The sequence below is a fragment of the Pseudorca crassidens genome, chromosome 5 (assembly GCF_039906515.1).
Source record: "Pseudorca crassidens isolate mPseCra1 chromosome 5, mPseCra1.hap1, whole genome shotgun sequence".
Taxonomy (NCBI): domain Eukaryota; kingdom Metazoa; phylum Chordata; class Mammalia; order Artiodactyla; family Delphinidae; genus Pseudorca; species Pseudorca crassidens.
Window position 1 is genome coordinate 102,162,745 of NC_090300.1, and position 25,462 is coordinate 102,188,206.

At 37.7% G+C, this 25,462-nt stretch overlaps 2 protein-coding genes across 5 annotated transcripts in view; one reads left to right on the forward strand and one right to left on the reverse strand.

Annotated features, from left to right (window-relative positions):
* CMSS1 (cms1 ribosomal small subunit homolog) overlaps positions 1 to 25,462 on the reverse strand; it is a 382,923-nt gene that overhangs the window by 185,289 nt on the left and 172,172 nt on the right. The window lies entirely within an intron of this gene.
* The window catches only part of FILIP1L (filamin A interacting protein 1 like), a 224,398-nt gene that overhangs the window by 37,505 nt on the left and 161,431 nt on the right, over positions 1 to 25,462 (forward strand). For both annotated transcript variants that reach the window (XM_067739115.1, XM_067739116.1), the window contains exon 2: positions 23,909 to 24,034. The gene's annotated coding sequence lies outside the window, so the exon portion shown is untranslated. The remainder of the gene's footprint in view (positions 1 to 23,908; positions 24,035 to 25,462) is intronic.

Consider the following 25,462-nt stretch of genomic DNA (forward strand, 5'->3'; position numbering starts at 1 on the left):
TCTGTATTCTCAATACTAAATATGGCATAAAGTGGCATTCAACAACTGTAAATTGAATCAAATGTATATATATTTGATCAAGTCATATTATTATATAATATAGATATACATTATACATTATACAGTGGAAGAAGGGCCTATGGGAGCCAGGGAAGGCTTCACAGAGGAGTGATATCTGAGAAAAACCTTAAAGGACGAACCAAAAATCTTCTGGTGGAGGTTTCCTCTGGGTGTGTGTTTGGACTTTGTTCCAAAGGCAGTGTAGAACTACTGAAAGTTTCTAAGCTGATGGGAAAGGTTTTGTGTTAGAATCAGATTTGATTTTAAGAATCATTTCTCTGAAAGCATTGTGGGAAGTGAATGGGAGGCTGGGAAAGCAGTAAGTCCGGGGGCAGGGAGGGTGAATACGGAGGCTGTGATATTGCCTTGCTGGCAAAGAAGAATCCAGAGCAATTCAGGATGTTGAACTAACTGGCAGGATGTAGCTGGCTGGACTCCATGGCATGTGTTTTGTGTACCTATCTCACTTCTGAGTTCATCTATTTTTCTTATGCTTAGTTCTCTTTTGCCCAGATCCCCTCCTTTACTAACACTGTGGGAGAAATTATTCTGTCCTGCCCTACTATGTATATTGTTGAGCTAACTTAAATCTTTTGTGAAATATGGTGGAGATATATACATACCAATCAATTAGATGCGGTGGTTTAGGGAGAGAGAAGTTTTGGCTTTCTGCAAGGATGATAGGAGAATGGTGGGGCTGTTAGCCAAAGCATGGACTAGTGCAGGAGAGTGCTGGTTTGGGAGATAATGAGTTCCATTTGGGCATTCAAGAGAGCTGGCCAGAAATCAGCTGGAAATAATGGCTAGAGCTCAGAAAGTGTGAGACACAGGTTTGGAAATTGGCAGCATATACATCATTGCTGAAGCCAGTGGTGTGCTATTAAACTAGCTCTCAGAAAATAAAACAAAAATCCCCCCCTGCCCGATTTGTAGCATTTGCCTATTTCTGTGGCATACATACTCCCACCTTGGCCAATTTCAAGCTACCAAGATGATGATCACTGAACAAAAAGTTGAGAAGAGATGTGCACAACTGGTTCTTAGGAACTGGCTCTAACGTACCACTGGCTGAAGCCAAAGATGAACAAAATTATCCAAGGACAAAATGAAGAGTAAGAGAGTTGGGAATAAAACCCTGGGAAGTATAGACATTTATGAGATGGACAGAAGATGAGCCATCAAAGGGGCTTGAGAAAAAGCAAACATAGGAGTAGGGAGAAAGCAGGAGCAAAAGAAATCACAGAAGGCAAGGGAAGAATTAATTCAAGATGGACAGAGTGGTCTATAGTGTTAAATGTTCTTAAAAGGTGAAGTAAGATAAACAAAGGTAGAAAGTATCCACTGGGTTTGCCTACAAGGATATTGGAGGTGACCTGTGTGGTGAGAGCCCAAGTGTTAAGATGAAAAAGTCAGCAATGGTTTTAGGTTGGGTGGATGTTGGAGAGAAAAGGGGAGGCTGAAGATATATAGGTGAGAAGGCGAACTTGAAGCTGTCTGTTCTAGAGTAAATCAGCTGTTATGGAATTGAGAATACAGATTACAGACGAAATGAACTCACCTTCGGTAGGAGAAAGAATGCTTCTTTTTCTGGAAATACGATACCAAGTAATTATTAGGAAGATTAACAACACTGAGTTTCATCTCTCTTTAATTAGCCCAAAGAGATCTCAATAAGTTATATGATCAAAAGGCATCATGGGGCTTCCCTGGTGGTGCAGTGGTTAAGAATCTGCTTGTTAATGCAGGGAACACGGGTTTGAGCCCTGGTCCAGGAAGATCCCATGTGCCGTGGAGCAACTAAGGCTGTGCGCCACAACTACTGAGCCTGTCCTCTAGAGCTGTGAGCCACAACTGCTGAGCCCACGTGCCACAACTACGGAAGCCCGCGTGCCTAGAGCCCATGCTCCGCAACAAGAGAAGCCACCGCAATGAGGAGCCCATGCACCGCAAGGAAAAGTAGTCCCCGCTCGCCACAACTAAAGAAAGACTGTGCACAGCAGCAAAGACCAACAGAGCCAAAAATAACTAAATAAATTTATTAAAAAAAAATAAAAGAAATAAAAGAAAAAATTAAATATTAAAAAAAAGGCATCATGAAAGGAATAAGAGGATAACAAAAGGTCTATACAAGCTACAAGAGAACTAAGCTCTACAAAACTGTAAATAGGCTGCACTTTTCCCCTAGAAAAGTAGTACCACCCACAAATCCTACTTCCCTTGGAAACTGTGGTTGGTAAATGCCTAATTAAAAGAAGAACATTCTTTGGATATGTATATAAATATAGCTTCTCTCCTCCATTTTGAGAATACATTTAAAGACTGTGTTGGTACACATACATTTAAACATGTGCAAAAGGGATTAAAAGTTATCTAATTTAAAGATGTTTCCAATAGGCTACCATGATAGAAAACATTATTTAAAAAAACCCTTTCAGATCTAAAATAGGACTATCTAGGATAGATTTAAACTTTACAAATAGTATTATTTTATGGAATTAAGTAATTTTTCAGACAGAAACAGATCTTGCTTAGATTAAATACTCTCACTCTTTTTTTGGATTAAATACTCTTTCTGTAATGTAGTATGACTCTGAATTTCCATACAAGACTAACTGGTTTCAACTCTATGGTCTAGCAAGAGCCTGGAGTGACTGGTCTGAAAAGTTTTATTCAATTCGATCTTGACTCGTGATGTGGAAAGCCTGAGCCTACATTTTCAAAGCAATTTTCTTCAGGATACATTACATTTAATTTACATTTTAACAAGGTTTGTGTAATAAGAGAGTGATTTATGAGTTAGGTTACCAGATATTTGGTATTTATGAGATATCAAAACTCTGTTACCTCTATGCTATTCTTTTTTTAAAAAATTAATTAATTTATTTATTTTGGCTGCGCTGGGTCTTCGTTTTTGCTCACGGGCTTTCTCTAGTTGTGGTGAGCAGGGGCTACTCTTCATTGAGGTGTGCAGGCTTCTCATTGTGGTGGCTTCTCTTGTTGCGGAGTACGGGCTCTAGGTGCACAGGCTTCAGTAGTTGTGGCACTCAGGCTTCAGCATGGCACTCAGGCTTCAGTAGTTGTGGCAGGCGGGCTCTAGAGCGCAGGCTCAGTGGTTGTGGCGCACGGGCTTAGTTGCTCCACGGCATGTGGGATCTTCCCGTCCCAGGGCTCGAACCCGTGTCCCCTGCATTGGCAGGCAGATTCTTAACCACTGCACCACCAGGGAAGCCCCCCTCATGCTATTCTTATTTTATCTTTTCATAAAAATTCTCTACTGTCATAGCTATGTACCAAGTTTTTAACTATTGACAAATCTATTCTAATATTCACTGCAGAGGAGGTAACCATAAGGATCACTGAAACGATGTGTATTTTTGAAGCACCTATGGTATTTCCCTGTCACCCTCCCCATCTTCATCTCCCACTGCTCCCTCCACCTACTGTAAGAACTACTGGTGAGCTGGTCCCTGGCAATTTTGAAAAAGTTCCCTGAATATTCTGATGTGTAACTAAGACTGAGAACCACTGGGTATTTGAAAGAACAATGGACTTGGAAGACTTAAGCTCAAAACCTAAATTTGTTACTTAATAGTGACACGTGATTCATTTTCTCAATAATGTATATTTGTTGAGGATTAAATAAGATAATATATGAAATCACTTCATATATCTTCAACAATGGGAATATTTCTTGAAACAATTATTATTATATTCCTAAATGTATTCCTATTTATTATTATTATTATATTCTTCAATAAATTCCTATTTATTCCTAAAAACCTCACTTGGGACATTCATTGACTGTTCTCAGCCTTTGGAGAGGCATGTGTCCCTGCAAGTTGATATCACAATTCACAAATTGATGGATCAGCCACTTGAAATGGTTACATTTATTTCTAATGAGAACATCCTCTCTTTAAATAAGACATGGGCTACTTATCTGTAAATGGGAGTTTTCTGCTGCAAAACTAATGTTTTATTGAGCATTAATGTGGGGGTGAATGATTTTCTTGGTTTTGCCTCAGAAGAGCTCTGAACTCTGGAGTGTCCTTTGTCCTCATGGGAACTCATAGACCAGATTATGTGTGCCTTTCGCCATTTGGAGATATTTCTTGAACATTTTCAATTCTCTAGACTCTCTGCCTTTTATTTCTAATCATAATTTAAGCTCCTTGAGGGAAAGGGCATGCTTTATACTTTTTCCAACTCCCTTCCACTCACAGAAGGAGTCAAATATTTATTTATTGGATTAAAATATGCAGGAAAAATAAGTGTTTGCTTCCCCCACATTTATTATGGGATTTCAGAAAGGTACTATCTTTTACAAACATGGGTGGATTTTTCTTATTTTTTTCTTCTATTCTCCCTTTGGGCACCTGATAGGAAATGGGTTCTCAACCCTGGCTGTATAACAGAATCACACCAGGAAGCTTTGGAGAAATACTGATGCCAGGATATCATCCCCAAGATTCTGATTTAATTGGTTTTACGTGGAGTATAAAAATTGTTATTTTTAAAAGGTTCTGCTGTAATCCTAATTGTAGCTAGGAGCGAAAACCTACAGGAGCACATAATAGGTGTTCACTAAATATTTGTTGATTTCATTTGCAGTTGAGAGGTGTGGCCGGCATTAGGTGGTAGAATACTCAGTGTTCACCTTGTTATCTCCCCAGCCCTGATGGTAACAGCTCTCAGTGTAACTCTGGTGGGACAGTGAGCAGGTAGGTCAATGGATCAATGTTAAGTTCTCTGACATGCTATGGTTCAGCCGCGGTTGTGGTTTCAAGTCCTGATATGGAAACCCAGTGTCTATTTCTGTCTTTGCCTTTCTCTCTTCTTTGACCTCCTTCTCCCACCTCCCAGTGGATGTGTCATTAGGGCTGGAACTTTCTGTTTTGTTCATCACTGTATTTCTAGGGCTTAAAACAGTATCTGTCATATAACAGCTACTCAGAAAATATGAGTTCAATATATTTCTCTTTCTCACACATAAACATACAAATGCAAATAAAGAATTGCAAAAATAATCATTTTATGAGATTTTAAGACCCAGCCTTCTTAATATTACATTCAGAAACAAAACACTGGCATTACTGCTCTTGTTGGGCATGATTCATTCTTCTGCTAGCAAGAAGGTACCAGATGCTTTAGAACTAAGGGAAGAACTACTCCAGTTTCTTTATCTACCTGAAATCTTAACATTGACTATGAATAATGTGAGTTTTGCTAAAACCAATTTGAATAAGTAAAAGTTTATTTCCACTTTCCTTTCTATCACTTTAATGCCTAACTTTTAATATTAACATATCAATAACATATTGGTATATTAAAACATGATTACATTACTCTTTGCACCTTAGATGTTTTTCTGCAGGAAAAGTATTAAGGAGAATAAACTGATGAATATTTTAAAAAATCTGCTTTGAATGTAACAATTCCACAATTAAAAAAGTGTTTCATTATAAAGGCAGAGTGCCTTGCAGGAACAGGGAAATGCAGGAACAGGCGGACTAAGAGAACAGGGTCACAGCTTGGACCAAGGAATAGAGGTGAAAGCTGGAGTCAACTGGAGAAACTGGCCAAAACAGAAGTGCTGCAGTACTGGGGCTCCAGAAGAAATAGGTTATTAGATAGGAAGAGATGCTCTTCTTGTCTAGGGAATTTCCCCGTTTCTCCCCTCTGGCCCCTCTCCTACCCCAGTTAATTGCCTACAGTCCTAGATACATGGCCAGGAGTCCCTGAGAAAGCAGAGCAGAACTCAGGACTGGAACCCATAAGGCAGGAACCAGAACACCTGGCTGTTAATTTCCGGATGATCACTTTGGTCTTTGTGAGCTTCCAAGCCATAAGCCTCACTTAAATTGACAGTTCATTTATCTCCAAGAGTATAAATAATAATACTCACATCATATAGTTGTTGCAAGATCCGAACAAGATAATGTATATGAAAATGCTCTGTAAACTGTGAATCCTTAGGTAAATGTTATTCTCACTGTTAGACTGAAGAATTTGTTGAGAAAAAAAATCACTGCTAATTTTTCCTTCATAGTCCATGAGAAAATGTACCTGGGCTAAAGGTATAATCACAGTTACACCACATTTCTAACAATCCATACAAAAATTTGGAAACACAGAAAGTTCCAATTACTTGGTACTATGAGACAAGTTTTAATAGAAACAAAGATAGAAGCTTTTAGCCGGGAAAATGAAGGCACCTGTCAGATTTAGGGCTAAGGCACAAATTACTGAGGGGAAGAACTGGTCCCAAGAATGAACAACTGGCCATTAGTGGGAGTTAAAGTGTGTATGTAACAGGTGTTTCTGTAAAAAGAGCTAATCTAGACAATTCCACTTTTCCATGTTTCAAGGAAGCAAACAGAAAGGATTATTTTGTTTGTTTGTACCATCTAGCTACCAGGCAGAATTGAACTAAAAAATAGGAATGGCTTTTAAAACAGTTTTTCTTACAAGAGAAACTTGGAAGATTGAAATTTCAGACTTTCTAAAAAGAAAAAAAAATTATGGTTTGGATTAAAATCAAAGACCTCATAACAATGCTTTTAGTTTTTATTCGTTTATTATAGCTGTTGAAATAGAACAACAGTAAAAACAAGCTTATTATGAACATGTATTGACAAACAATGAAATTACCACTCATCTTTGCATTCTGGTGTACCAGATCTTTTTTACTTTAATTTGATTAGCAAAATATAGATATTCCCCAGAAACAGAATAATGACCTGGAAGAATATGACCCTTGAAATCTTTTAAGAATCCAACAGGATGAGAGATTGGGGGCTATATCTTAAAACTATGTGCATTATTGTTTGCCAAATCAAGTTAATGAAATGTTTACTGCTACAGTGTTATTTTTAAGTTGACAAAAGCATTTTTGCTGACTTGCTCATTGGTCATATGCATGCAATTTAAAATGGAATTTCAAAATACTTTTATTACCTGTACCCATGAAGAGACTAACCGGGGTCTCAAGACTGTTAAACAAATTCTGACTTTCGGTTCACGTTAATAACAGAATTGTTAGTCTTGTCAAACATGTGGCTTTCTGTTTTAATAAGATTAAGGCCATAGGGTTCAAGCTTCTTTAGTTTAAATCTCTTGCACCTAACATTTCTTTGCTCTCCCGGCCAGATCAGGGTTTCTCAACCTTGGCACTATAGACATCCTGGGCTGGATGACTCTTTGGTGTAGGGCCTGCCCTGGGCATTGTAGGATGTTTAGCAGCACCCCTGGCCTCTACCCACTACGTGCCACAGCACCACCCAATCCCAGCTGTGACTTGTCAGACACTGCCAAATGTCCTATGTAGGGCACAAGCGTCCCCCACTGAGAACCAGTGAAGTAGAGGAAGAACCATTCTCCTTCCTCTACTTGAGTTCTAGGGTCCATACCCACCACCACTCCATTTTACTTTAGTCAGTCTCTCTCTCTCTGGGTCTCTCTCCCCATCTGCAATCTGTGATTTCTCTCTTTGACAAACTAACATCTCAATTCTCCCCATTAAAAAAAGGTAAACATACAAATCAGCCAACCTCAAGTAAATTCTACAGCTCATGTAGTTACCGTCCTCTTGTTTTCTTTCACTAGGAATTTTTAGGAAGACTAACCTTCATTAGCACTTAAACTGAGTTGTTAAAAATAATCTATGCCAGTGATATACTTTTCCTTTATTTTTTTTTAAGCTACAAACCCCACCAAGCACACATATATCTTTATTCTCTTTATTTTACAATGGTATATGTTTATGACCATGAAATGGAGGGCCATATATTTAGTGTACCAAGCTTCATGAAAGACCACCTGATCCTAAGATATTTCACAATCAGTTTACATACTGATGTATGGCATCATCCATCAAGCATCCTGTTGATGTAAGCTATCTTTATGTCTTACAATTTCAATATATTTGGTTCTTATTAAAATAAAAATGATTAGCATTTTCTACCTTGTATCCTCTTATAAGACTAAAAAACAGGTATACAAGAAAATTTAACACCTTATAGCAATTAATTCTTCTGTGACTTTTCTTGCTGTTGACTTTGGTCCACGTGCAGATTGTATCTCATGAATGAGATCCTATCAGAAACAAAGCATTGTGATACACTGTGTTCTGGCCTTAGCCTTCAATATGCTTCATGGATATATGCAACAGGACTTTAGAAATGGCCTTTGAAACAAGCTTTTCTTATGATTATAAGAGACGCTCAGAAGGCTGAAAGGAAATTTCAGACTTATTTTTAAAAGTACGGTTTGGCTAGCTTACTTTCCTGGGACTTATTATCTTACTGGACAACAAATTCCATTTTGGGAGCTCTTTGAATGTTCTGAAACAGTGTTTCTCAACCTTTCTTTTTAAATAAACTATGGCCTCCAGTAGGATTTTTCATTCAATTTGCTCAGTACTCCAATTAACCCAAGTCTTGCTGAGCTTTAATTCTGGTAGTCCATGTTTTATAAAGAAAAAGACCATGTTTTCAATATGCTATTTCTAACTACCTATCCTACACTCCCACTCCCTATACCTTCCTTGTGGCAAACCCTTCAAATATTTATATTTAACAAGATTTATCTTGTTCCCACTAAATTTTTTCTTCCATGATCAAACTCCTCAGTTTATTTAGCTCTGGAGTCCCTGTTGCACAAATTCCTTATCATTGTGGTCATTTGTTTGTTAATATACCTTTTAAAATATGGCACCCAGATCTAAATGCATTATTTCATATGCACATTGAATTAAGGGACTATTTCAGTTTTTATTCTGTACACTGGGCCTTGGTGTTTGGCAACACAGAATGTCCTCAATAAATAGCTGTATATATGATTTTAACTTAGCTTCTCAATCAGGCAGGATTCTGAGTAAAAAAAAAATAGGTTTTTCTGTTAAGACTACAGGAGTCCTTCCTTTCTACACAGAGATCCCTCCTCCATAGTGGTTAAAGTGGTTGGCCAGAGAGGAGGCTCATTCTTTCTAAAAGACACCCAAAGGGGGAAATTCTTGGCAAAGATCCTGAGAGTAGAAGCCCCTTGCAGTGACCAGGGATAGAGGACAATTGACCACATCAGAAATGTATAAGACAGTTAATGCAAGTGATAGAATTTCACAAACCTTTAGAGTTCACAAAAAAGTTATCCAGGGCTTATGAGCTAATGCAGACTAACTGGTGCCTTCTGTTTCTGCTCTGCCATTATCTATCAGTAATAAATGGTTTAATCCTAAAAATATATTATGTGGTTTTCATTCTTGGCTCTAGATTACTCATGGAGAAGACAAAATATAACCTTTAATTTGGTTTGACAAAACATCCTACATAATAAATAAATAAATTGCTACTAGTAAAATTGCACTCAAAGAATGCATTTTTGGCTCCCAAACAATCACATTCCAATTTCACTAAAAAAAAAAAAAAATCTGCTTAAGCCAATATATGATGTACTTCCAGAAATATGGATCAATCATACCATACCTGAACATTTGGTAGAACTCAGTTTTATGTTACCCTGTGCTTTATACCTGAACACACACACACACACACACACACACACACACACACACACACACATCCCTTTTTCATTCTGATTAACATATCACAGAAAACAAAACAATAAAATAAAATCTATTAGGTAATTGATGTATATCATGTAGTATAGGATTTTTCTCCTCTTGGCCTTCGTTCAGTCTCTTCAGACAAAATCCACGTTCTTACTTCTTTTGGCAAGTTGTTCTACATTCTGAAATTATTCCATCAGATGGCCTATTCTCCTTTACTTTTATCCTCTGATTTTACTTTTCTCAGTAACTACTGGAGACTCATATAGCATAGTGGTTTGAACAGTTGGGAATGGAGATTCTAGGTGAACAACGGGATGCTTAATTTCTCTACATCAATACTTAGAGAAATCTTTCTTGGCTACTTCAATAATTCAGAGAAGTTAGAGAAAAATGTCCTTGAGAAATTATTTTCAAAAGGCTCTAAAGGCAAGTGAGATAATTGCTGTAAAAAGGTTTTGAACCATCTGAAAGGCATTTTTGATAAGTTCATTATTGTGTTTATCATTCCTCATGGACATAGAACAATGAATTCCCTCATATTTGTAGAGTGGGTACAAAAGCTCAGCTAATATGGGGGTACTTCAAAGACGTCCGCCCTACACATTCTCATATGGCACTGCATGTATTACTTTGATGTAAGAGACTAAAAAACATGCTTAACACAGCTGCCTTCAGCTGCAAGCCAACATTACATGGATTTATTTATTTTTTATTGCTGCATAAATTACCATTTCATAGGGTTGGGCTGTTCAATTGTCATCACAAATTTTATAAGCACATTTTTGAAAAACGAGGAAGGAACTTTCTCTGAAATACTACATAAGGCATTAACAGAGTCATACAAATGAATGGTGGTCTGGATAGTTCCATGGTTAAACAATTTAATGGTTCAAAAATAGTTCTAAAAATCACCTGAACAAAAATGTGCACTCACTCATAAACATAAGGCTTCAGAATAAATTGGTAGATGCAAAATGTATAATAAGCATGGCTGGCATAAGACAAAAGATGGTACAACAAAGAAAAGGTAGTATTTGTACTTATATATAATATCATTAAGAACATATACTAGGGACTTCCCTGGTGGCGCAGTGGTTAAGAATCTGTCTGCTAGTGCAGGGGACATGCGTTCAATCTCTTGTCCGGGAGGATCCCACATGCCACGGAGCAACTAAGCCCGCAATCCACAACTACTGAAGCCCGCACACCTAGAGCCTGTGCTCCGCAACGAGAGAAGCCACCGCAATGAGAAGCCCACGCACCTCAACAAAGAGTAGCCCCCACTCACCGCAACTAGAGAAAGCCCACGCGCATCAACGAAGACCCAATGCAGCCAATAAATAAATTTAAAAAAAAACAAAAAACAAAGAACATATACTAAAGTACATATATCAAAATACTTCTATGGGGTACTACCCCAAATTTCTACATGTTTTCATAGGAATAGAAACTTTCCAACTTTCCAATTGACAAATATTATCAATTAGTACTAGAATAAAACATGGAGAATGAATTGCTCTTAAACACCACTGGCCTGAGCACTTATCTCTGAATTCTGATAAAGTGTTCTGGATTCTAGAAAGGATGAAATGTCCACAGAACAAAAGCCTCGATTATCTATGAGGCATTTTAGTGCAGGATATGTTCAGATATGAAATATATTTCATATATTCTCAGGCAAACTCTTTAGTTTCTATGTAGCAATCTCCTAATAGTAGCAGATTCAGAAACATACAGGAATAGCCAGGGCTATTCAGTTGCCTTTTCAGTAAAACTTGAAGGTATTTGCAGCTCTACTTACTGAGCTCTCTAAAGAATTTATTAGCTCACATAAATTTACTAAACAAGGAGATGAGAGAGCCTTGATTAACCAACTACAAAGCTATATTCAGAACTCTTTGTTCTTGTAACATTTTCATTCTTTCAACAAGGATCTATTTGAATGCCTATGTATTGGGCACTACTCTAGGTGTTTCATGTACATCTTTGTACATCATGAACAACATGTACAAGAGACATAAGGGATAGGTCACTGAACAAAAGAGATAAAACCTCCACCTCTATGGAGGTGATATTCTAGTGGGAGAAACAGACAATAATAAAATAAGCAAGCAGATAATATTGTATGTAAGAAGGTAGTAAGTGTTGTGGGAAAAAAAGGAAGAGAAGAGCAGTCTAAGAAAGGACTGAAAGTGTACGGGTGGATTGATCAGGTAGACCTCACCAAAAAGCCCAGCTCTGAGCAAAGCTGGAAGGAGTCTAGAACATTAGTTGAGTGGTACTGGGGGACAGCATTCTACAGAGTGGGGAGCAATTGGTCCAGAGGTGGGAATACACATGGCATGTCTGAGGTTTTGTTAAGAGAACAGGATTCCAATAAAAATGTACTGAAGGTAAAAATCTCCCTATTTTATTTCTAGAAATACCATAATATCCAACTTCTGTAAATTATGAACATAGGTCTTTATGCATGGAGAACCATCTAGAATGAAGCTCATTAACATCTTATAGGAGGTTATTTCTGGGTAGTGGATCTTGGGTGGTTTTTACCAATTTCTTTCCATTTCTTTATGTTGTTTTAAACTAATGATCATATTAGATTTACAGAAACAGGATTATTTAACAACTAATGCAGGGACTTCCCTGGCGGTCCAGTGGTTAAAACTCCTGCTTCCACTGCAGGGGGCACGGGTTCAATCCCTGGTCGCGGAACTAAGATCCCGCAAGCCATGTGGAGAGGCCAAAAAAAAAAAAACAAAAAAAAGAAAGAAAAACAAAACAACTATTGCAAAGCATAAACTTCTATTTATGTATATTTACAAATGACTAAAAGGGCATATTGTATTTGTCCAGAAAGTACAATGCAAAAAACATTATACTTGGCTTTGTAATATCCTCTCATGTACCTTCACTAGTATTTACACCTGTACATGCATAAATAAACATCTGTACACATTTTTTCTTCCTTTAGGTGAAGATGAGAAAATAACATGGACTTTAGAATCAGGCATACCTGGTTTAAACCCCAATTCCAACCAAACTGCACAATGTTGGACAAGTTATTGAAATATTCTGACTTTTCCACTTGGAAAGTAGGGATTCAAACATTCATTAAATCTGTTTTAAATGACAGCTATGTATTACTGAGGGTGCTGGGATTACTACTGGGAATGACTGGGGAGACAGAACACACAGACGAGGAGCTAAGGCAATGTGCCAAATGCTGTGACAGGTAAGGGTGCCACAGAAGTCTGGATGGAGGAAGGAGGGTTTGACTATTCCTAAATCATTTAAGGAAGGCTTCACTGAAGAGGTAACATTCAAGCTTAGTCCTAAGGATTAAGTAGGAGTAGGCCAGGAGGGTAGGGGCAGAGTTAGTGTTGGGGCAGCAGAGGCAGCGTGGTTAAACATAAGGAGGTGTGAAAGGACTAGGGTCAGGTGTCAAAAAACTACAAGCACCACACATCAGCACAGTGTGCTTGTGAGGCTCACCAAAGAAATGCACGGGACAGCACTCCGACACAGTACCCATGCAAACACGAGAGGTCAATTGTTTCCCAAACCTGGGGGTCCCTTCTGCCTCCTCCCTCACCCTTATACCTCCTTAGCAAGCCCACTATCTTTTTGGTCTCACTATTCTCCAAAGTTCATGCCTTCATTATGCTTCATTTGGCTGGAAGGGTTGCAACTGTCCAGCAAACATAGTATGTACTTCACCAGTGTCAAATGCTTTCAGCTGCCTGACTCTAGCCTAGCTAGAGACCTTGGAAATGTCACTTACTCTCCCATGTCACTTGTAACTAGTAATGCAGAAAGAGTAACAATGATCACTTACCAAGTACCAAGTAGGGTGCCAAGCCCTACAAATACATCATCTTATTTGAGTCTTACAACAATCTTAAGAGAATGGTACTGCTACAGGCCCCCAACCCCTTATCCATAATTTTGAGATCTAAAAAGCACTGAAAGCCAGTAGCTTTTCCTTAGTTTGTAACAAATTCATTTGGATAAAACCTGAATTGAATGCATATAAGGCTATGTATCATTTTTATTCCGCTTATAAACTCCCATATTGACTGCTGTGAAAACACAAATGTGTTGGTGAGGCACTGCCTGAGACCTTGTTGGGGAAGTTATCTAACACATCTAATTACTATACAATATAATCTTTCTGAAAAATTCTGAATTTCAAAATATCTGATGTAAGAATTTCATCTCTTATCATGGATGAGCAAGCTGAGACACAGAGAGGTTAAGTAACTTGTCCAAAGTCACACAGCTAATATTTAGTAGACCCAGGTCTCAAACTCTGGCAATTTGTCTCTAGCTCCTAGACTCTTAACCTTTTAGTTAAACTTGCTCTGAGTGTCCAATAAATTCCAAAGGCTTCCAAAGACAGCTATAAGGTACTGTAAGTCTCACTTTATTATCCTTACTGCTTCATCTGAAGTAGGCTTCTCGTCATTTCTAAGACATATTCTCTGCTTTCCAATTTCTAAGTAATCTTTGCTCAGAATTCCCTTTCCTCCAATGCTGCTACTTCCTTCCCATCCCTCCATCCCTTCAGATTCAACTTCAATGCCAAGTTCTTCAAGATAATGTTCTGGTTTCCCTCAACCACAAATGAGTTAACTATTTCACCGTTTATAGTACTCTGTATTTCTTTTTTTTTCAGCCTCTAGACAAATTCAACCTTATATAATAGCTATCTGTGAGCCTGTCTCCCAACTAAATTGTGCCCTCTTTCAGGGCTGGCAGGAACCATGTCCCATTCACTTTTATGTCCCCATAGCACTAGACCAGTGCTATGGATATCATCATTATTCCATAAATGTTGGCTGCAAGAATAAAAAGCTAACAATATTTTAATTAATGGGTTTTGTATTGATGTATATAGGTGATGTTTTAACACACACAATGACAGACTTAATCTTTCCCTTTTTAAAACATTACCATCTTCAAGTGGAATTTCCTGAAGAATTTTCTCTTGTTTCTCATGAGATTGAACTAACAAACAAAACAAAACAAAAAACAGGGAGAGAAAAATAAACCATTTCTACTTATGAACATCTAGACTCTAATGCTGGCTCACCACCTTGAACTTTAGTTCCCACAAAGAAATTATCCTATTAGAAAAGTGAACATGATATAACATCTTTAGCATCTTTCCATTCTGATGAATTTGGTTGGTAGAGGGAATTACTGAAGAGAGAATTTCAAATTTAGATTTTATTCTGAGTATGCAAATTCTAAATGCTTTACTATTAAGAATTTATTTCTAATATTTTCCAGAGGTATGGCCTAAAAATGTGTTTTCTTTTGAAATGTCTATTTCTTATTTTATGTAAAGGATGGCTGCAGATAGAATTATGAGTGGCTTCAAAATGGAATATTTTAAAGAGGACCAGCTGACATAATTTGCACGTGGAAAATTTGGCCTATTTCCATTTTTCTTGCAGTTTTTTCTTTTAGGTTAATAATGTATATAAGCATATTATGTGCTCTGAACTGGCTTTCTAGCAATGGTAATGGATTCCTCTTATTCCATCCACATTTGTAAACGACTGGCTAGGATTAGGCCATCAAACAAAGTAAGCTAACTGTTCCATAAAGAAACCCACCCAACAGTTCTGATCTCAGCAGTCTCATGCTCCATTCAAAAGATTTCATTCTATTATTTTTCTGATAAAATTTGGAAGTTAAATGAGCTTAGTTAAACTATACCGTTTGTGACATACATTTTAGGGCCTCTATGCTAAAATCAACTATTTTTTGTTGTTGTTGAAATGTATTTCATGGAAACACCAAAAATGAATTTTATTCCTTTTAAAGGCAAAATCCCATGAAAACAAATTATTTAGGTATATTTACTATCTTACTTAGCATCTCTCATATTTGATCCTTCTACGTCCTCTCTGACTCCACTTCTACTGCCTATAGGCTCTCATCATATCATGCTGAGCCACTGGAATATACCTTTAATTTGCTTCCCCTGCCTTGGATCTCTCTACCCTCTAAGTTGTCCTCCACTTAGATGCTAGAATGACTTTTCTAAAATGTGAAGCCATTAATGTTATTTTCTGGTTTAAATCTCTTCCCTGGCTTCCCATTGTCTCTGGGATGGTCAGCTGCATTGTGTGACATACCTTCTTTCCATGCTATGCTGCCTACTGCTCCTCTAGCCCTATGCTCCTTATTATGAAACCGTGTACAGTTCATGCCAGGTTGCTTCATCCCTCCATGCCAGTGCCCATGCTGTTCTCTCTATCCAGAAAACAAGAAACAGCAGCAAATCTCAACATTTAACTAGCTCTCTTGACATTTGTTGACTGGGGTTGGTTGGTGTGGAGCTTCTGGTAAACATTTCATCTCAACTCAAGAGGTGCAATCTCTGGCTTCCCTGGATTCAGGTCGTCATCATCGTGGCAACTTCTGTTGGTCCCTACCTCATATGAAACCTCATCAAGATAACTTTCATTAGTGCTCATAAGCCAGACATTTAATTAGAAATGACTTTCAGGAGAAGCCCACTAGAAGTAACAGATGCTATATACACTGCTCTTATCTAAAACTAACTGAGGTTTTAGTATTTAGCACAAGTAATTCTGAACTGCTCTACAGTAACAAATCACACTATCATAAAAATACTCAATTTTTTCATTCATTTAACAAGGTTTCACAATGTAGCTAGGCTTCTTTATCATTATTTGGGAAAAAATTTCAGCAAAATTTTCCTATGGAAAATGTTAGCCAACAAAGAGGCATGTTTTACAGCAGAAAAAAATTGTCAAATTATGAATGAAGTTTCTCAAAAATGTGCAGAGTGTCTTTAATTTATGCTGTATATACCAAATAATAAGGGCCAATCTTTTGAAAGAAATGATTTTTCTAAGTATATATTTATTTTTATTATTACCATCTAAACCTTATGAACTTTAAGCTTACAAGTCCAGTCTCCTAAAATGGGAAGATTTCAAATGTGCTTTATGCAAAATATAGCTTCCTATGAAAGTGTTCATTTTGACTACTTTGTGATGTTTTATATCAAGGATAAACCACCAGTTGACGTTCAGAATGAAGATGTCTAGAGCTACAAAGGAATACCTGACATCATGAGATGCAATGTGGCTTCCTCTCCTTTCCATTCTACCATGTTTAGCAAAAATAAAACTGATAGGCATATTTCAAAAGCAAATAATTTTAAAGTCCTTTCAAGTCCCAGTCATCCACAGTTTCATTTAATATGATTCTCAATGACTTGGCTTTACTGAAATGCTAATTTACTTAAAAAAAAAGCACTTTCCTTCATTTCTTCATCCTGGAAATATTATTTTTCCATTTTAAAAAGCCCAACCCCAAAACTATAACCCTTCAAATTAAATACTATTCCTTAGGGACTTTTCTTCTACAGCAAAGATTTTGACTATCACTTAATAAGCACACCCAATGCCTCAACCGTGAGCACCAAGACCTGTGACCTGGGCAGGGAATGCCTACTAGTAAGGGAACATGTCTTAAGCTACTTAATTTTCCAGGCCTTGCTGCTCAGTGCCTCTGGCAACTAGTGAGTGTTCAGTGAGAATATGTTCAATGAAGAATGAATGGAAATGTCCACAGTAGCAAGTGGAGGTAGTGAAATGAATCAGACTGTTGATACATAAAATATCTTAAATTTACTCAGAAAAAAAAAAAGGAACGGACCAAAACAACCCTGCTCCCGACAATTATGTTACAGTCGTTTGGCCTTTACTTTCCAACCCCTAAAGCACTTTTAAAAATATTTAATGTATTAAGTCTCATTGCATCCTAAAGGGTAATAAACACAATTATCACTTAATCTACAAGTGGAAAAATGGAAGTATAGCTAGAAAAAAAGAGAGCGATCGAGAAACACACACAGAGAGACATACATCTTATAGGAAAAGAAATAAAATTTCACAATGACTTCAGACTTCCACTCTAACATTCTAACTACCAGTACAGTTCATGGTTCAAGGTTTGAATCCCACACTGGAACGCTGGAACTAGTCTGCCTAGGTTTGAATCCTGGGCTTGCTTTTATTAACTGTGTTATCTCACATATACCATGTGTCTGTTTCCCTCATCTGATTAATAGGGGTGATAACAGTACCTACTTCATAGGATTAATATAAGGATTAAATTAAATAATATATATGCAAAATGCTTAGAAAAGTATGTGACTCATTGTAAGTTCTATTTAAGGGTTTGCTAATAAATATTATTATTCTTTCCATTAAAATCAGTGAAAATTAAATTTATTTTTTGGGGCAGGCATATTTTGGCAGTGGAATTATTTCTTGAAAACCAAATATTATGCAGAACTCCAATAAATAAACAGACAAAAGCAGTTCTGACTTAAAAATTATCTCATACATTTAAATGTATGATGTAGTTTTAAGTTAATTGTGTTCACAATGAGGCTGTTTTGGTATAAAAATTTATAATTTGTAAGATGATAGTTACATACTTCAATTATCCTAAACCTCCATCTTACTTATTTCTGTATTTCATTTTTGTTGCACAGTGTCAAGAAAAGTTTGATTTAAGTAGTTTCAAAGTTTTTTTTTTAATCCTTCAATGAAATTGATCCAAGGGCTTGAAACAGGAATAACAAGAATTTTTTTCCAAGTAGAATTATTAGAAATATTTAAACTGCTTACACTCCTTATAATAAATCAAGAAAAGAACAATATGGGCTAATAACACAAAGTTATGACGCATCATGCTAGCCATTCACTTGTTCCTGCATAACTAACTGGTGTACAGTGAACACAGGTGTCATTGACACTGCCTGGCATTTAACTGACTACTGTGTATATGTGCCTGCAATAGTTAACCCTGCCTTTGCAATTTTACACGTGTAGACAGGAACAGGGCTGAATTTGGATATGCAAAGCCACACCCTCCCTAATCAATGCCATGGGTACCAGACGTTCAAAGATAGTGTGAAGTGGTGGCACAAGATTTCATGAGGTCTGAAAAAAAAAAAAGTTAACAGAGCAACATAGTTATTTAAGTTGATAGTTCTCCAATGTGACTTTGGTATACAAGACATTTTAGTGTAATTTATTTTATTACAATTTTTAGACAGTTAAAATATTTATAAAATAAAATTTCAATCACATGTTTGTGGAACTCCGGAAGCATATCTGTAAAATAATTTAAAAACCACTGGACTAGGATTCTAATTCCACCTAGCATACAGACAGCTGAAAAACGTCACACTCACCCTAAAAAGAAGAAAAAGTAGAATAAAACATAAAAACATAACTTTACTTGAGTCCAGAGAGTTCAGGTAACAGGGTAAACAGCCAGCCTGAAATCCAAGAAGGGACAGGTTCTTCCAAGGCAATTTGCAACCTGTAGACTGGCTCACTTGTGGCAGAACACAGAGCAAGAGACACCCACCAGGCACTATAAGCAGTTAAGAAGTCAGCTAAATATTTAAGAAATTGCTAAAGGACAAGTATAGGCTAGAGTGAGAGTACAGGACTCTTGGGAGCTGCAATCACAAGGGCGTTCAAACCCACTCTCCACCAGGTGCTCATGAGAAAGATGGGGGAAGGGTGGGAAACCAGAGAAAATTTCTGAACAGGAGAGAAGACAGAAGAAAATGGTCAGATTTTTCCTCCAAATAATTAAAGACATAAAACAACAGGTCCAAGAAAGCCAGAGAACCCTGAGTAGGATAAACAACAACAGTTACAAAATCATATATTCAAACTACTGAAAATTAAAAATAAAGAAGAGATCTTGAAGGCAGCCAGAAAAAGAAAAGACTATATATGGAGAGGAACAAACATAAGGATTGCACCAAACTTCTTGTCACAAACTATGCAAGCCAGAAGACAATCAAGTGACATCTTTAAAGTGCTGAAAGAAAATCACTGGGCTAAGACTGTTCTCGGAGGCAAGCTTAGGTCCAGCAAGGGTCCTACTAGTAATCTGGCTGCAGTTCCCTTGAGGAGTTACTTTTCCCAAGTTCATGGTGTCTATACATTTGTCTTGGACATGGCTTAATAATTTACCTAAAACATCCAATAAACAGACAACACCACAATACCATCTATTTCTATTCTATATATATGATTTCTGTATGATTGTTGTTTAGTTATAAGCAGAAATGAGTAGGTCACAGTATCTTTTTACTCTCCTCAAACAGACTAACAACAGCACAAACTTATATAGCCTCACTATGTTCTATTTTCTAAGTGCTTTATACTTATTAAAAGACACACTGTATTACTTTTTGCATACTAGCCCAAAGAAAATATGCACTAATGTATGCTGTTGATTTTTCTAACCTTTCTTTCTACAACTCACTGCATATTTGACTTCCACATCTGAGCAAGAATGTTACTTTTGGAATGACTCTGATACTCAAGATTGCTGAAATGTCTCTTTCCCTAGATTATACTATTCAAAATAGAACTTTCTTCCTCCTCCATGCCTCCTGGTATTGCAATCACTTTCTATCTGCTTACTCTATTTTTTTTTCATAGCGCTTATTACTACATGACATATAACATTTTAAATATATTTGCTTGTTCATTGTCAGTCTCCTGTGCTAGAATGTACAACAGTAGGGACTTTGTTTCTCTTGGTCACTCATTGCTGTATCTCCAGCACTTAGAATAGTTCCTGGAACTAGATGGAATTCATTATGTATTTGTTGAATAGATGCGCAAATGAAGGGAGAATACATGAACAAATAAGCAAAATCCCTTTTGCCTAAGGAATCTGGTAAACTTGGGGTGGGGAAGAGCAGAGGTAGGTAGAAGTTGAATCCCTGCTATGTGAAAGGGGCTTCACTGGCTTCATCTTAGATGTCCAGCACAGTCCTTGGGAGTATTAGCAGACACTCAATAATATTAATTGTAGTTACTGATTGCTGTTCTTATCTCATGAACTCATCTTAACAAAACTGTGAGTGTGCTACCATTTTCTGGTTTTGCAAATTCAAAAAAGTCCAACAACACGCCCATGTTACAGAGTTAGGAAGTGGCAGTGCTAAATCCACCCAGGTGTGGCAGGCACCAGAGCCCATACCCAGAGGTGGGAAAGACAACACTGAAATGTTCATTGTCCATTTCCTTGAAGCTCACTTCATGCGCTCATTACTTTGTCTTGCTTCCTGAGGGGCTAAACTGTGATCTTTTGTTGAATAAAATTGAATGAATTTTTATTATATGTCATAAAATAATAGGCTTTTTCCTCCAAATTTGGGGTTTTATTCTTGTTTCTAACTTGTTTGACCTGACAGTGATAACTTTAAAGTCAACAAGGTAAAAAAATGGACTTTACTAAAGTTACCAAAAATATTCAGTTTAATAAAGCCCTCTAAAAACTGCAGGTCCACACCATAATAAATCAACCTGTGCTTGAAAGTGCAAACTGTGTATACTGGCACCTGATTCAGCTAAGATAAAAACGACAAGTCCTTCAGTGATAAATTGTCCTCTCCATATTATCCAATGGAAATATTCATATTGTCCAATACCTACAAGCAATTAGAAGGACTGAGTTTAACTTTCAAATTAAAAGGCCATTAAGATGGAGCACAGTCCCCCAATCTGTCTCTGAAAAATATTCACAGAACCTTCTTGGTCTTAAAGCTTGGGAGGAATATAGTACGTTTTCAGATTCCTTTTGTCACAGAGCAATTCAGCCAGCTATCGGAACTGTAGGTAGACTACAAGAAACTGTGGGATAAAATAAAATGCGAAACTAACTATGCAGGATCTCTTAAAAGTTATTTAACAATTATACATCATCAGTCAAGGAGAGCTAAACTTTGAGCTAATCTGCTCCCTACCTCCACCCCAGACCACAAAACCAGGCCTAAGAAAAGAGGTATTGAACATCGGACAGGATATCTGCATCCCAAATCTCTGTCTCCCTCACTGCTACCAAAACTGGGAAAGATGTGTATTTAAAAAGAGGTTTAAGTATAAGTCCATTCATCTCTCATCAAGTGTGTAGTGTGTTCATTATCTCCCTTACCATGGTGGGGTTTTGCTTTTCAGTCTATTAGTTACCTACAGGATGTGAGTATGAATTCTATAAGGCCTGAGAGGAGATTCTGATAAGTCCCATATAATAAAGCAGATATTAGATGTCTACCAAGACCTGGCAATACAATTTAAAATGTCAAAATGAGCAAGACAAAAAAGAAGAAATTACATATGTATTTGTACTTATATATTTTAGATTTGTTTTTATGAATATATTATGGTTTAATATTTAGAAAGAGACTGAATTAGTAAGCATATTGAAATGGGATTTGCAGAATTAAGGCATTAAAGCAGACTAGTTTTTGAAATGTATAACTTTGCACACACATAAAAATGAGTGTCTACCCACTGACCTCTTATTAAAAAGGAATTGTCAAACGAGTATTTAAAATTTATTAACACACCCACTAATTCCTATAGAGACCACAGGAAGAGAGAGACAGAACATTTTTATTTCTCTCCTTTATGCTGTGTCTACATAATGCTCCTAAATTCTCATGAAATTCATTGAGTCCTAACACAGATCTCAAAATCCAAACTTCAGCTTTATCTTTCGGGTGGCCTCGTTTTGCCCTTCAACTTTCTTAATAATTGTCATTCCATCCACTACTCCTATAGTTCTGCACCTAATTTTGTGAATAGATAAAAGGGAAGCGTTTAGTGGTCTCTGCCCCAAATTCTTTGGCCTGTTTCTGGCTCTCAGCTTTTATTGCCAAAGGCATGAAGATCAAAAGATGCTCTTTGCTGAAGTGTTTACTGCCTTGTAACATACCCTCTCACAACAAAGGAATTCTTTATTTACATCTAACATGAAATAGTAAGTTCCAAAGTAAAAGGCCTGCATCAGACAGATGCAAGTGATAGAATTTTCTTGCCCCACACTCAAGAAAATTCACATAATTAACATTAACATCTAAATGTCCTCCAGAGCAAAAAATACCTCTTAGGGAGGGGGTGCAGCTCTGGCTTTCTTATGGATTTCCTTGGCTTCACCCATACCTTCAATCTTCACCAACAGGGTGGTGACATGGGCTCATTTCACTAGCACAGAAACGACTCACGACTGCCCTGGAAACATGAACCATTATTTACACTGGAAAGAATGACTGGGAGCCGCTGTGCCCAGCAGCAGACAGCACTAGAGGCAGAAAATGGGGTTGTGTCTCCAATCTGTTATTACTGTCATAACTAATGGAGAGGAATAAAATGGATTACCAGTGCTAAATCAAACTGGGAGGTTTCTGATGCTGCTGCAGGACATTGGCTCCTCACAGTTTATGATATCATCAGGCTTCTTGATGAATTTACAGTCTGGTAATCCTGCCTTGGCATTAGTTTTCCACATGCAAATCCCTGGACTATAAGTCAACTCAGCAAATGAACAGGACTAGGGAACTCCATTGGGTCAAGTTTATTTCAACCTCAGGGAAAGCTAAGACTGGTTGTCTTTCTATTCCTTACCACATTTTTTAAGCTAATTAAAAGACTTGTCTGAATGACATCTTTTCCCATGCTTTGCATATTCATTGATGCTTATCATGTCTCTGCAATATTATTCTGTTCCTGTCAGAACCAGGTCCCTTCTCATTAATAACATTTGCACTGATTCACTTACTGCTTAGCTGGACTGTATTATCTATATTTTACCATTTTACCCATTTGTCCACTATATTCCTTGTTGGTGTGCTAGTTATATGCCTAATTCACAGTTTCCATCTAGTCTACATACACCTAGGCCAGGAACTAGGTCTACATAATTAAACTTGTACAAGACCTACCAAAAGAGTATACAGGTGGCTTTTTAGGATGACCAAAATTCAGTGACCCCAATCATTCATTCATTCATGCTAGTGTAAAAAAGGAAATAGCGTTGCTCATCATCCAGATATATGAAGGGTTGAATCTCAACCCACTGCGCCCTGAGGGAAATTCAAGTTGGAAAAAAACAGATTGAGGCATTCTGTGCTATGGTAAAAGGCCCTTAGATAGTTAAGATGCATATCTCAGGGGGAATTTCAATGACCCAAGATTCTTGCATTTTCCCATAGAAAAGTACACAGAAAAGTACTAAAATCATTAACTTCAGATATCTGTTCTTTGTGATTAGCAGTAAACTGTCTCCTCCCCTACGTTTTGGGAGGAGTTCCTTAGAGCTATCTGAGAGGCTGTTTCTCAGGCTACAGTCCTCAGGAAAAACCTGAATAAAACTTAAACTCATAACTTTCATGTTGTGTTTTTCTTTCAGTGGACACTAGGAAGCTACTCTACCCTCTCCCACGGGAATGATGCTGCAGGGAGAGGGCTGCTCTCAGCAGTTGGAGAGTTACTGGGTGTCCTAGACCCTACCCCAGACCTTTCAATGATTCCACAGGTAAGGCCCTGGTGAAGGCACCTAGCCCAAAGCTACAGCCTACTCAGGTTCCTGTCCCCACACGCTGGTACTAACTTAGATCAAGGAGTGGCCACAGGATAGACACTGATGGGGGAAGTGGCAATTTTGGAAGTGAGTCTCAGAGAGATCAGGGGATGTAACATATTTTCATCTGCATCTTCTGTGAGACCTGGTTCCTGACTCCCAGACCTGTATTTCTACCTGGATTCTAGAGACATCTCGTACTCAACATACAGAAAAAGAGGATTCCTTACAAAGCAACTTCTTTTCTCGCATGGTGATCTTAGTTGCTGATTTCAGCAACCCATACTCTCTTAGACACCAAAATCTGCCAATTCTTGCCATTAAATATCTTGTGAATACACCCTTCCTCTTCAGTCACATAGCTAGGACCATTGCCAAGCCCTATTCCTTCACATGGATAATTATAGCAGCTTCCTAACTCATCTTCCTGCCTCTAGTCTTTCCCCCCTTAATTGCATCCTTACATTTATCTACAGTTGACCCTTGAACAACATGGGGGTTAGGGGAACTGACCCTCCCCATAGTCGAAAATTTGCATTTAACTGATAGTCGGCCCTTCATATTTGCATTTCCTCCATGTCCACATTTCTATGACTGTGGATTCAACCAACTGCAGATCATGTAGTACTGTAGCATTTACTACTGGAAAAAAAAAATCCATGGATAAGTGGACTGGTGCAGTTCAAACCGTGTTGTTCAAGGGTCACCTGTATAATTTGTTCATGGCATTTTGCTGCTTAAAATCTTTCCAGTGGTTGGCTACAACATGGAGGATAATGTTTAAGTTCTTCAAAATGGTAAAAAGTCCTTCAAGACCCACCCCAGCTTCTGGCTTAACCTCTATCACTCTCTCTTACAAACTCTACCTCTCCCACTATCCTGACTGATGTCTCATATACAGAATGTCTTGTCATTTCCTGAATGAACTGTGTTCATTGCTCTTTCTCAAACTCTAGTGACCCTATACATAAAATGTCTAGAATTCCCTTCCTCGCTTGTCTACTAATAAACTCCTGCAAAGAAACCAGGGACACATTAGGTTTCAGTTAGGCAAGGAGATAGAGAAAGTATTCTGCCATTAAGAAGCCTGAGAGTGAAGGAGAACACAATATAAAGGGTGGGGAAGCACAGAGCATGCTGGTATGACACTTTGTGAACGACCAGAAAACCATGTTTGTTTCCTTTATGGCATTTATCTCAGTTTATTATACACCTGAGAGGACTTCAGTCTCATACATCTCACACACTGTTAAGGCTTAAAGGGCAGTGGGGGAACAGTGGGCATTCCCTACTCAGAGATAGACTGCAAGCTCTGGGGCTAGACTGCCAAGGTCCAAAACTGGACTCTACTACTTATTTGATGACCTTGGGCAAGTCACTTAT